At 44.0% G+C, this 12,758-nt stretch overlaps 1 protein-coding gene across 1 annotated transcript in view; it reads left to right on the top strand.

The window, feature by feature from the left end:
* The window catches only part of LOC106594828 (ventricular zone-expressed PH domain-containing protein), a 193,066-nt gene that overhangs the window by 161,639 nt on the left and 18,669 nt on the right, over nt 1-12,758 (top strand). The window lies entirely within an intron of this gene.

Genomic DNA, 12,758 nt, shown 5'->3' on the forward strand with positions numbered 1-12,758 from the left:
TGTCTGACATAGCACACCTCAACCTCCCTGTCTGACATAGCACACCTCAACCTCCCTGTCTGACATAGCACACCTCAACCTCCCTGTCTGACATAGCACACCTCAACCTCCCTGTCTGACATAGCACACCTCAACCTCCCTGTCTGACATAGCACACCTCAACCTCCCTGTCTGACATAACACACCTCAACCTCCCTGTCTGACATAGCACACCTCAACCTCCCTGTCTGACATAGCACACCTCAACCTCCCTGTCTGACATAACACACCTCAACCTCCCTGTCTGACATAACACACCTCAACCTCCCTGTCTGACATAACACACCTCAACCTCCCTGTCTGACATAGCACACCTCAACCTCCCTGTCTGACATAACACACCTCAACCTCCCTGTCTGACATAACACACCTCAACCTCCCTGTCTGACATAGCACACCTCAACCTCCCTGTCTGACATAACACACCTCAACCTCCCTGTCTAACATAACACACCTGATCCTCCCTGTCTAACATAACACACCTGATCCTCCCTGTCTAACATAACACACCTGATCCTCCCTGTCTAACATAACACACCTGTTCTCATCTGTCTGACATAACACACCTGTTCTCATCTGTCTGACATAACACACCTGTTCTCACCTGTCTGACATAACACACCTGTTCTCACCTGTCTGACATAACACACCTGTTCTCACCTGTCTGACATAACACACCTGTTCTCACCTGTCTGACATAACACACCTGTTCTCACCTGTCTGACATAACACACCTGTTCTCACCTGTCTGACATAACACACCTGTTCTCACCTGTCTGACATAACACACCTGATCCTCCCTGTCTAACATAACACACCTGATCCTCCCTGTCTAACATAACACACCTGATCCTCCCTGTCTAACATAACACACCTGATCCTCCCTGTCTAACATAACACACCTGATCCTCCCTGTCTAACATAACACACCTGTTCTCACCTGTCTGACATAACACACCTGTTCTCACCTGTCTAACATAACACACCTGATCCTCCCTGTCTAACATAACACAGCTGATCCTCCCTGTCTAACATAACACACCTGATCCTCCCTGTCTGACATAACACACCTGTTCTCATCTGTCTGACATAACACACCTGTTCTCATCTGTCTGACATAACACACCTGTTCTCACCTGTCTGACATAACACACCTGTTCTCACCTGTCTGACATAACACACCTGATCCTCCCTGTCTGACATAACACACCTGATCCTCCCTGTCTGACATAACACACCTGATCCTCCCTGTCTAACATAACACACCTGATCTTCCCTGTCTAACATAACACACCTGTTCTCACCTGTCTAACATAACACACCTGTTCTCACCTGTCTGACATAACACACCTGTTCTCACCTGTCTGACATAACACACCTGATCCTCCCTGTCTAACATAACACACCTGATCCTCCCTCTCTAACATAACACACCTGTTCTCACCTGTCTAACATAACACACCTGTTCTCACCTGTCTGACATAACACACCTGTTCTCACCTGTCTGACATAACACACCTGTTCTCACCTGTCTGACATAACACACCTGATCCTCCCTGTCTGACATAACACACCTGATCCTCCCTGTCTGACATAACACACCTGATCCTCCCTGTCTAACATAACACACCTGTTCTCACCTGTCTGACATAACACACCTGATCCTCCCTGTCTAACATAACACACCTGATCCTCCCTGTCTAACATAACACACCTGATCCTCCCTGTCTAACATAACACACCTGTTCTCACCTGTCTAACATAACACACCTGTTCTCACCTGTCTAACATAACACACCTGTTCTCACCTGTCTGACATAACACACCTGTTCTCACCTGTCTGACATAACACACCTGATCCTCCCTGTCTAACATAACACACCTGATCCTCCCTCTCTAACATAACACACCTGTTCTCACCTGTCTAACATAACACACCTGTTCTCACCTGTCTGACATAACACACCTGTTCTCACCTGTCTGACATAACACACCTGTTCTCATCTGTCTGACATAACACACCTGTTCTCACCTGTCTGACATAACACACCTGTTCTCACCTGTCTGACATAACACACCTGTTCTCACCTGTCTGACATAACACACCTGTTCTCACCTGTCTGACATAACACACCTGATCCTCCCTGTCTAACATAACACACCTGTTCTCACCTGTCTGACATAACACACCTGTTCTCATCTGTCTGACATAACTGTCTGACATAACACACCTGATCTCCTGTCTACATAACACACCTGTTCCCTGTCTACATAACACACCTGATCCTCCCTGTCTAACATAACACACCTGATCTCCCTGTCTACATAACACACCTGTTCTCACCTGTCTGACATAACACACCTGATCCTCCCTGTCTAACATAACACACCTGATCCTCCCTGTCTAACATAACACACCTGATCCTCCCTGTCTAACATAACACACCTGTTCTCACCTGTCTGACATAACACACCTGTTCTCACCTGTCTGACATAACACACCTGTTCTCACCTGTCTGACATAACACACCTGATCCTCCCTGTCTAACATAACACACCTGATCCTCCCTCTCTAACATAACACACCTGTTCTCACCTGTCTAACATAACACACCTGTTCTCACCTGTCTGACATAACACACCTGTTCTCATCTGTCTGACATAACACACCTGTTCTCATCTGTCTGACATAACACACCTGTTCTCACCTGTCTGACATAACACACCTGTTCTCACCTGTCTGACATAACACACCTGTTCTCACCTGTCTGACATAACACACCTGTTCTCACCTGTCTGACATAACACACCTGATCCTCCCTGTCTGACATAACACACCTGATCCTCCCTGTCTAACATAACACACCTGTTCTCACCTGTCTGACATAACACACCTGTTCTCATCTGTCTGACATAACACACCTGTTCTCATCTGTCTGACATAACACACCTGTTCTCATCTGTCTGACATAACACACCTGTTCTCATCTGTCTGACATAACACACCTGTTCTCATCTGTCTGACATAACACACCTGTTCTCATCTGTCTGACATAACACACCTGTTCTCACCTGTCTGACATAACACACCTGTTCTCACCTGTCTGACATAACACACCTGTTCTCACCTGTCCGACATAACACACCTGTTCTCACCTGTCTGACATAACACACCTGATCCTCCCTGTCTGACATAACACACCTGATCCTCCCTGTCTGACATAACACACCTGATCCTCCCTGTCTAACATAACACACCTGATCCTCCCTGTCTAACATAACACACCTGATCCTCCCTGTCTAACATAACACACCTGATCCTCCCTGTCTAACATAACACACCTGTTCTCACCTGTCTGACATAACACACCTGTTCTCACCTGTCTAACATAACACACCTGATCCTCCCTGTCTAACATAACACAGCTGATCCTCCCTGTCTAACATAACACACCTGATCCTCCCTGTCTGACATAACACACCTGTTCTCATCTGTCTGACATAACACACCTGTTCTCATCTGTCTGACATAACACACCTGTTCTCACCTGTCTGACATAACACACCTGTTCTCACCTGTCTGACATAACACACCTGATCCTCCCTGTCTGACATAACACACCTGATCCTCCCTGTCTGACATAACACACCTGATCCTCCCTGTCTGACATAACACACCTGTTCTCACCTGTCTGACATAACACACCTGATCCTCCCTGTCTAACATAACACACCTGATCCTCCCTGTCTAACATAACACACCTGATCCTCCCTGTCTAACATAACACACCTGATCCTCCCTGTCTAACATAACACACCTGTTCTCACCTGTCTAACATAACACACCTGTTCTCACCTGTCTGACATAACACACCTGTTCTCACCTGTCTGACATAACACACCTGATCCTCCCTGTCTAACATAACACACCTGATCCTCCCTCTCTAACATAACACACCTGTTCTCACCTGTCTAACATAACACACCTGTATCCTCCCTGTCTAACATAACACACCTGATCCTCCCTGTCTAACATAACACACCTGTTCTCACCTGTCTGACATAACACACCTGTTCTCACCTGTCTGACATAACACACCTGTTCTCACCTGTCTGACATAACACACCTGATCCTCCCTGTCTAACATAACACACCTGATCCTCCCTGTCTAACATAACACACCTGATCCTCCCTGTCTAACATAACACACCTGATCCTCCCTGTCTAACATAACACACCTGTTCTCACCTGTCTGACTGTCTGACATAACACACCTGTTCTCACCTGTCTGACATAACACACCTGTTCTCACCTGTCTGACATAACACACCTGTTCTCACCTGTCTGACATAACACACCTGTTCTCACCTGTCTGACATAACACACCTGATCCTCCCTGTCTGACATAACACACCTGATCCTCCCTGTCTAACATAACACACCTGATCCTCCCTGTCTAACATAACACACCTGATCCTCCCTGTCTAACATAACACACCTGATCCTCCCTGTCTGACATAAAACACCTGTTCTCATCTGTCTGACATAACACACCTGTTCTCACCTGTCTGACATAACACACCTGTTCTCACCTGTCTGACATAACACACCTGTTCTCACCTGTCTGACATAACACACCTGTTCTCACCTGTCTGACATAACACACCTGTTCTCACCTGTCTGACATAACACACCTGTTCTCACCTGTACATAACACACCTGATCCTCCCTGTCTAACATAACACACCTGTTCTCACCTGTCTGACATAACACACCTGATCCTCCCTGTCTAACATAACACACCTGATCCTCCCTGTCTAACATAACACACCTGATCCTCCCTGTCTAACATAACACACCTGTTCTCATCTGTCTGACATAACACACCTGTTCTCACCTGTCTGACATAACACACCTGTTCTCATCTGTCTGACATACGGTGTGGTGTACGGTATAATTGGGGTGGTCTGACTTGTGTGTGGTGTACGGTATAATTGGGGTGGTCTGACATAGAGGTCGACCGATTAATCGGAATGGCCGATTAATTAGGGCCAATTTCAAGTTTTCATAATAATCGGTATTTTTGGCCACCGATTTGCCGATTTAAAAAAATATATATATATATATTTACACCTTTATTTAACTAGGCAAGTCAGATTAAGAACACATTCTTATTTACAATGACGGCATAGAAACGGGGGTTAACTGCTGTTCAGGGGGGATTCGTTTTTGCAACCTTCGGTTACCAGTCCAACGCTCTAACCACCTGCCTTACATTGCACTCCACAAGGATTAACAGGCTGACTACCTGTAACGCGAGGGCAGCAAGACGCAAAGGTAAGTTGCTAGCTAGCATTAGACTTATAAAAAACGATCAATCTTAACATAATCACTAGTTAACTACACATGGTTGATGATATTACTAGTTTATCTAACGTGTCCTGCGTTGCATATGATCGATGCGGTGCCTGTTCATTTTCATTGAATCACAGCCTACTTCGACAAACGGGTGTTGATTTAACAAGCGCATTTGCGAAAAAAGTACTGTCGTTGCACCAATGTACCTAACCATAAACATCAATGCCTAACAGGAATATTTAGACTTAGTCACCCGTTAGATAAAATACGGAACGGTTCCGTATGTCACTGAAAGAAAAAAACTTTTGTTTTCGAGATGATAGTTTCCAGATTCGACCATATTAATGACCCAAGGCTCGTATTTCTGTGTGTTTATTATATTATAATTAAGTCTATGATTTGATAGAGCAGTCTGACTGAGCGGTGGTAGGCAGCAGCAGGCTCGTAAGCATTTATTCAAACAGCCCTTCGCTGTGCTTCAAGCATTGCGCTGTTTATGACTTCAACCTGGGTGGGTATAATCTGTGCAACATTCCGACAGGAATTTATTCCAAAAACTTCGTAAATAACAAGGTTGCCAAAAAACAACGCATACAAAGTTGTATAGCGGCAGAATAAGATACTGGGTAGGGAGTGGTCTATTTCATTGCGTTTTTCACTCATCACATTTATTCCGAAAAATGTCTGTCCTCACATGTCTGTTTGCCTATGGACAAACATTAAGAATAAGCTACGTGGTGAGTTGATGCCTATTCGGCAGCTAGTTAGCTAGGTTTGTATGCGTTGCTACTTTGTATGCGTTGTTGGTTGGCAACCTTTTACTTTACGTTTTTTGGAAGAGATTCCTGTTGGAACGTTCCACAAATTATACCCACCCCTTCAAGCCTATCAACTCCCAAGATTAGGCTGGTGTAACCGATGTGAAATGGCTAGCTAGTTAGCCGGGTGCACGCTAATAGCGTTTCAAACGTCACTCGCTCTGAGACTTGGAGTAGTTTTTTCCCTTCCTCTGCATGGGTAACGCTGCTTCGAGGGTGGCTGTTGTCGATGTGTTCCTGGTTTGAGCCCAGGTAGGAGCGAGGAGAGGGACGGAAGCTATACTGTTACACTGGCAATACTAAAGTGCCTATAAGAACATCCAATAGTCAAAGGTATATGAAATACAAATCATATAGAGAGAAATAGTCCTATAATTCCTATAATAACTACAACCTAAAACTTTTTACCTGGGAATATTGAAGACTCATGTTAAAAGGAACCACCAGCTTTCATATGTTCTCATGTTCTGAGCAAGGAACTTAAACGTTAGCTTTCTTACATGGCACATATTGCACTTTTACTTTCTTCTCCAACACTTTGTTTTGCATTATGTAAACCAAATTGAACATGTTTCATTATTTATTTGAGGCTAAATTGATTTTATTGATGTATTATATTAAGTTAAAATAAGTGTTCATTCAGTATTGTTGTAATTGTAAAAAAAAAATGAAAATAATCGGCCGATTAATCAGTAGCGGCAATTTTTTGGGTCCTCCAATAATCGGTATCGGCATTGAAAAAGCATAATCGGTCGACCTCTAGTCTGACATGTGTGTGTTCACATGCGTGTACACACTGGAGATCAGAAACAGGTACCCCCGCAACACTGCCCCCTCTTTCCCGAGCTTTCGCTCGCCTCCAGCACACACACACATACACACACACACTTACACACACCGCAGACTTTGGACTGATCGTAATTTTAGGTAGGCTAATTAACTTGTGAAGCTTATTATGAAACACTTTAATAAGCTAGTATAGGCCTCCTATTTATTTATTTTTTTATCTCAGACGATTATAGCCTACTGGACTGATAGAGAGCTACTCTCTCAAGTTATCTTGTTGGGGCGAGTGACTCTTTGAACTTACAATGGCTAGCCCCAAGTTATATATTTTTCTTGTGCTTTATGCTATTTGCCTCATGACTCCTGCATGCTTGTTGACTATGAACTTGTTTACCCAACCGTGGGACCGACTATGTTTGTTCCCACACTCGGGACTCTGACTCTCTATTGGTTACACAGACTGTTGGCCTCCCATCCCATTCTAACCACCTCTCACCTGCTTTGTATTCATGTAACCTGATGAAATTGCTGTACAATATGATCTTGTTGCCATCTGATGCACATTCAAATATCATTAAAAAATCAACACTGCAGAGCTCTCCCTGTCCTCTGCCCCGCCCTGATTGTATTACTGCTGATGATATCTGGAAATGTGCATGTACACCCAGGCCCATCTACTGTTGCTAGCCCCAATTCTGAGTTGTGCTCTGATATCTGCTTCACTGATTTCTGCTCTCGTAAAAGCCTGGGTTTTCTGCACGTTAACACTAGAAGCTTATTACCTAAAATGGATCAATTGAAAATGTGGGTTCACAGCTCCAATCCAGATGTGTTGGTCATTACTGAGACGTGGTTAAGAAAGAGTGTTTTGAACACTGATGTTAACCTTTCTGGTTATATCCTTTTTCGGCAAGACAGATCTTCCAAAGGTGGTGGTGGCAATCATTACCAAGGATCACCTTCAGTGCCCAGTTGTCTCCACCAAGTCTGTCCCCAAACAATTTGATTTGCTGGTTTTAAACATTCAACTTTCAAATGACTCTGTGTTGACTGTTGCTGGGTGTTATTGTCCACAATCAGCACCGGCCTGTACCCTACCTGCCCTAAGCTCTCTCCTGGCCCCTTACCCTAAGTCTGAATTTGTCCTGCTAGGTGACTTAAACTGGGACATGCTTAAACCACCTGACCAAGTCCTAAAGCAATGGGACTCTCTACATTTTCTCTGGTTATTACCAATCCCACAAGGTATGACTCCAACACCCAAATAATCCTGATAGGTATCAGTCTGGTGTTTTTTATAATGACCTTAGTGATCACTGTTTTACAGCCTGTGTTCGTAATGGCTGCTCAGTGAATCGACCTGTCCTGATTTGTCATAGACGCTTGCTAAAAAACTTTAATGAGCAAGTCTTCCTTCATGACCTGGCCTCTGTAAAATGGTATGGAATCACCTCAAGAATTCCATTTTGCGAAAGGCTTGGCACATGCATACTCAGGCTGACTGGCTCTCATTCAGGCAAATGAGAAATAAGTGCACTCAGGCTATCGGGAAGGCCAAAGTTAGTTACTTTAAGGAGCCGTTCTCACTCTTTGGGTCTAACCCCAAGAAGTTCTGGAAAATGGTTAAAGACCTGGAGAATAAACCCTCCTCCTCACAGCTGCCCATCTCCCTTAAAGTTGATGATGTGGTTGTTACTGACAAGAAGCACATGGCTCAGCTCTTTAATCACCACTTAATTAAGTCAGGATTCCTATTTGACTCAGCCATGCCTCATTGCTGTCCAACATTTCCTCATCTCCCACCCCTTCTAATGCAACTCGCCCCAATGCTCCTCCCTCTTTTTCCCCTGCCCTGCTACAAAGTTTCTCCCTGCAAGCAGTCACTGAGTCCGAGGTGCTAAAAGAGCTCCTTAAACTTGACCCCCAAAAACCATCTGGGTCAGATGGTTTAGACCCTTTCTTCTTTAAGGTTGCAGCCCCTATCATCGCCAAGCCAGTCTAAACCTTTTTAACCTGTCTCTTCTCTCTGGGGAGGTTCCCATTGCTTGGAAGGCTGCCACAGTTCGTCCTTTATTTAAAGGGGGAGATCAAGCTGATCCTAACTGTTATAGGCCTATTTCTATTTTACCCTGTTTATCAAAAGTGTTGGAAAAACTTGTCAATAATCAACTGACTGGCTTTCTTAATGTCTATAGTATTCTCTCTGGAATGCAATCTGGTTTCTGCTCAGGTTATGGATGTGTCACTGCAACCTTAAAGGTCTTCTGCTCAGGTTATGGATGTGTCACTGCAACCTTAAAGGTCCTAAATTATGTCACCATTGCCCTTGATTCTAAGAAATGTTGTGCTGCTATTTTTATTGACTTGGCCAAAGCTTTTAATACGGTAGACCATTCCATCGTTGTGGGCCATTCAAAGACTCAATCATGGACACTCTTACTGACAATTGTGACTGCTTCGCATTATGTATTGTTGTCTCGACCTTCTTGCCTTTGTGCTGTTGTCTGTGCCCGAATAATGTTTGTACCATGTTTTGTGCTGCTACCATGTTGTGCTGCTGCCATGTTGTGTTGCTACCATGTTGTTGTCATGTGTTGCTACCTTGCTGTGTTGTCATGTGTTGCTGCCTTGCTATGTTGTTGTCTTAGGTCTGTCTTTATGTAGTGTTGTGGTGTCTCTCCTGTCGTGATGTGTGTTTTGTCCTATATTTTTATTTTTAATCCCAGCCCCCATCCCCGCAGAAGGGCTTTTTCCTTTTGGTAGGCCGTCATTGTAAATAAGAATTTGTTATTAACTGACTTGCCTGGTTAAATAAAATAAAACAAAAATAAATGTGAGGTAAACCCATTGACCTCATGGGAGAAAGGGCTTGCTAAAATAACCCACACAGTAGGGACTTCTTTGTGGCTAAAATGGTACTCTCACACTGTCTTTACCTGGCAGATTTATGGGGATCTTTTAACTATTCTGATATGGCAGTCATCCAATGTAAATGCATTAGGGTCAAATGAACCATTAGCTTTACTGCCTGTGTGGCTATTGCCCTCAGTTCTGGTGTTTGTCATTCTAAGCACCTTGGTAGTGTTAACATCTATTAAAGTAGCAACTCCTAGCCTCGGTACCAGTCTGTTTCTAGTCTCTTTAATATAGCCTGGGTACCAGTCTGTTTCTGGTCTCTTTAATATAGCCTCGGTACCAGTCTGTTTCTAGTCTCTTTAATATAGCCTGGGTACCAGTCTGTTTCTGGTCTATTTAATATAGCCTGGGTACCAGTCTGTTTCTGGTCTCTTTAATATAGCCTGGGTACCAGTCTGTTTCTGGTCTCTTTAATATAGCCTGGGTACCAGTCTGTTTCTGGTCTCTTTAATATAGCCTGGGTACCAGTCTGTTTCTGGTCTCTTTAATATAGCCTGGGTACCAGTCTGTTTCTAGTCTCTTTAATATAGCCTGGGTACCAGTCTGTTTCTAGTCTCTTTAATATAGCCTGGGTACCAGTCTGTTTCTAGTCTCTTTAATATAGCCTGGGTGCCAGTCTGTTTCTAGTCTCTTTAATATAGCCTGGGTACCAGTCTGTTTCTGGTCTCTTTAATATAGCCTCGGTACCAGTCTGTTTCTAGTCTCTTTAATATAGCCTGGGTGCCAGTCTGTTTCTAGTCTCTTTAATATAGCCTCGGTACCAGTCTGTTTCTAACCTCTTTAATATAGCCTGGGTGCCAGTCTGTTTCTGGTCTCTTTAATATAGCCTGGGTGCCAGTCTGTTTCTGGTCTCTTTAATATAGCCTGGGTACCAGTCTGTTTCTGGTCTCTTTAATATAGCCTGGGTACCAGTCTGTTTCTAGTCTCTTTAATATAGCCTGGGTGCCAGTCTGTTTCTGGTCTCTTTAATATAGCCTGGGTGCCAGTCTGTTTCTGGTCTCTTTAATATAGCCTGGGTACCAGTCTGTTTCTAGTCTCTTTAATATAGCCTGGGTACCAGTCTGTTTCTAGTCTCTTTAATATAGCCTGGGTACCAGTCTGTTTCTGGTCTCTTTAATATAGCCTGGGTACCAGTCTGTTTCTGGTCTCTTTAATATAGCCTGGGTACCAGTCTGTTTCTAGTCTCTTTAATATAGCCTGGGTACCAGTCTGTTTCTGGTCTCTTATTAATATAGCCTGGGTACCAGTCTGTTTCTGGTCTCTTTAATATAGCCTGGGTGCCAGTCTGTTTCTGGTCTCTTTAATATAGCCTGGGTACCAGTCTGTTTCTGGTCTCTTTAATATAGCCTGGGTACCAGTCTGTTTCTAGTCTCTTTAATATAGCCTGGGTACCAGTCTGTTTCTAGTCTCTTTAATATAGCCTGGGTACCAGTCTGTTTCTAGTCTCTTTAATATAGCCTGGGTACCAGTCTGTTTCTAGTCTCTTTAATATAGCCTGGGTACCAGTCTGTTTCTGGTCTCTTTAATATAGCCTGGGTGCCAGTCTGTTTCTGATCTCTTTAATATAGCCTGGGTACCAGTCTGTTTCTAGTCTCTTTAATATAGCCTGGGTACCAGCCTGTTTCTGATCTCTTTAATATAGTCTGGGTACCAGTCTGTTTCTAGTCTCTTTAATATAGCCTGGGTACCAGTCTGTTTCTGGTCTCTTTAATATAGCCTGGGTACCAGTCTGTTTCTAGTCTCTTTAATATAGCCTGGGTACCAGTCTGTTTCTAGTCTCTTTAATATAGCCTGGGTACCAGTCTGTTTCTGTTCCTTATGGAATTGTCATGCCAAACATTTGATATATGTCTATAGGCTTGACAATGAGAATGGAGTAGGCAAAAGCACAAACACATCTGAGACCAGGCTATGTCACTCCTGGGTCTATTGTCTTTGATTCTCTAGCCACTGTAGTAACTCTCTGGTACTGTAGCGTTACAGTGGATGTGTAGCCTCTGTAACTGGTACAGTAGTGTTAAAGTGGATGTGTAGCCTCTGTGACTGGTACAGTAGTGTTACAGTGGATGTGTAGCCTCTGTGACTGGTACAGTAGTGTTACAGTGGATGTGTAGCCTCTGTGACTGGTACAGTAGTGTTACAGTGGATGTGTAGCCTCTGTGACTGGTACAGTAGTGTTACAGTGGATGTGTAGCCTCTGTGACTGGTACAGTAGTAGCCTCTGTGACTGGTACAGTGGTAGCCTCTGTGACTGGTACAGTGGTAGCCTCTGTGACTGGTACAGTGGTAGCCTCTGTGACTGGTACAGTGGTAGCCTCTGTGACTGGTACAGTGGTAGCCTCTGTGACTGGTACAGTGGTAGCCTCTGTGACTGGTACAGTGGTAGCCTCTGTGACTGGTACAGTGGTAGCCTCTGTGACTGGTACAGTAGTGCTGAGGTCGGTCATTCACTACTACTATAACCATTGAGTTACAGCATCCTTAAAGAGCAGTAAAACTGAATGGAGATCGCATCCCACCGGGGTGCCGTGGAACCTTAGCCAATCAGGAGGGGTTTTAATGAAACATGAAATTATTTGACTTATAGAGAGGCAGTAGCCAAGATGAATATAAAAGGGCAGTCGACAACAACGCGTGTGCGTGCGTGCGTGCGTGCGTGTGTGTGACATGTTCAGCATTAAATAGGGTTTGGGCAGAGAAAGTAGGTCATACAAGATGAAGTCTTTACTTGGCAGTCCATGCATTGACAGGTTGTCATGCAGTATTTTGGAATGAATGCAGTATTTTGGAATGAATGCAGTATTTTGGAATAAATGCAATATTAGCAGTTTTGTTATTTA

Source organism: Salmo salar, chromosome 20 (genome assembly GCF_965601325.2).
Source record: "Salmo salar chromosome 20, fSalSal1, whole genome shotgun sequence".
Taxonomy (NCBI): domain Eukaryota; kingdom Metazoa; phylum Chordata; class Actinopteri; order Salmoniformes; family Salmonidae; genus Salmo; species Salmo salar.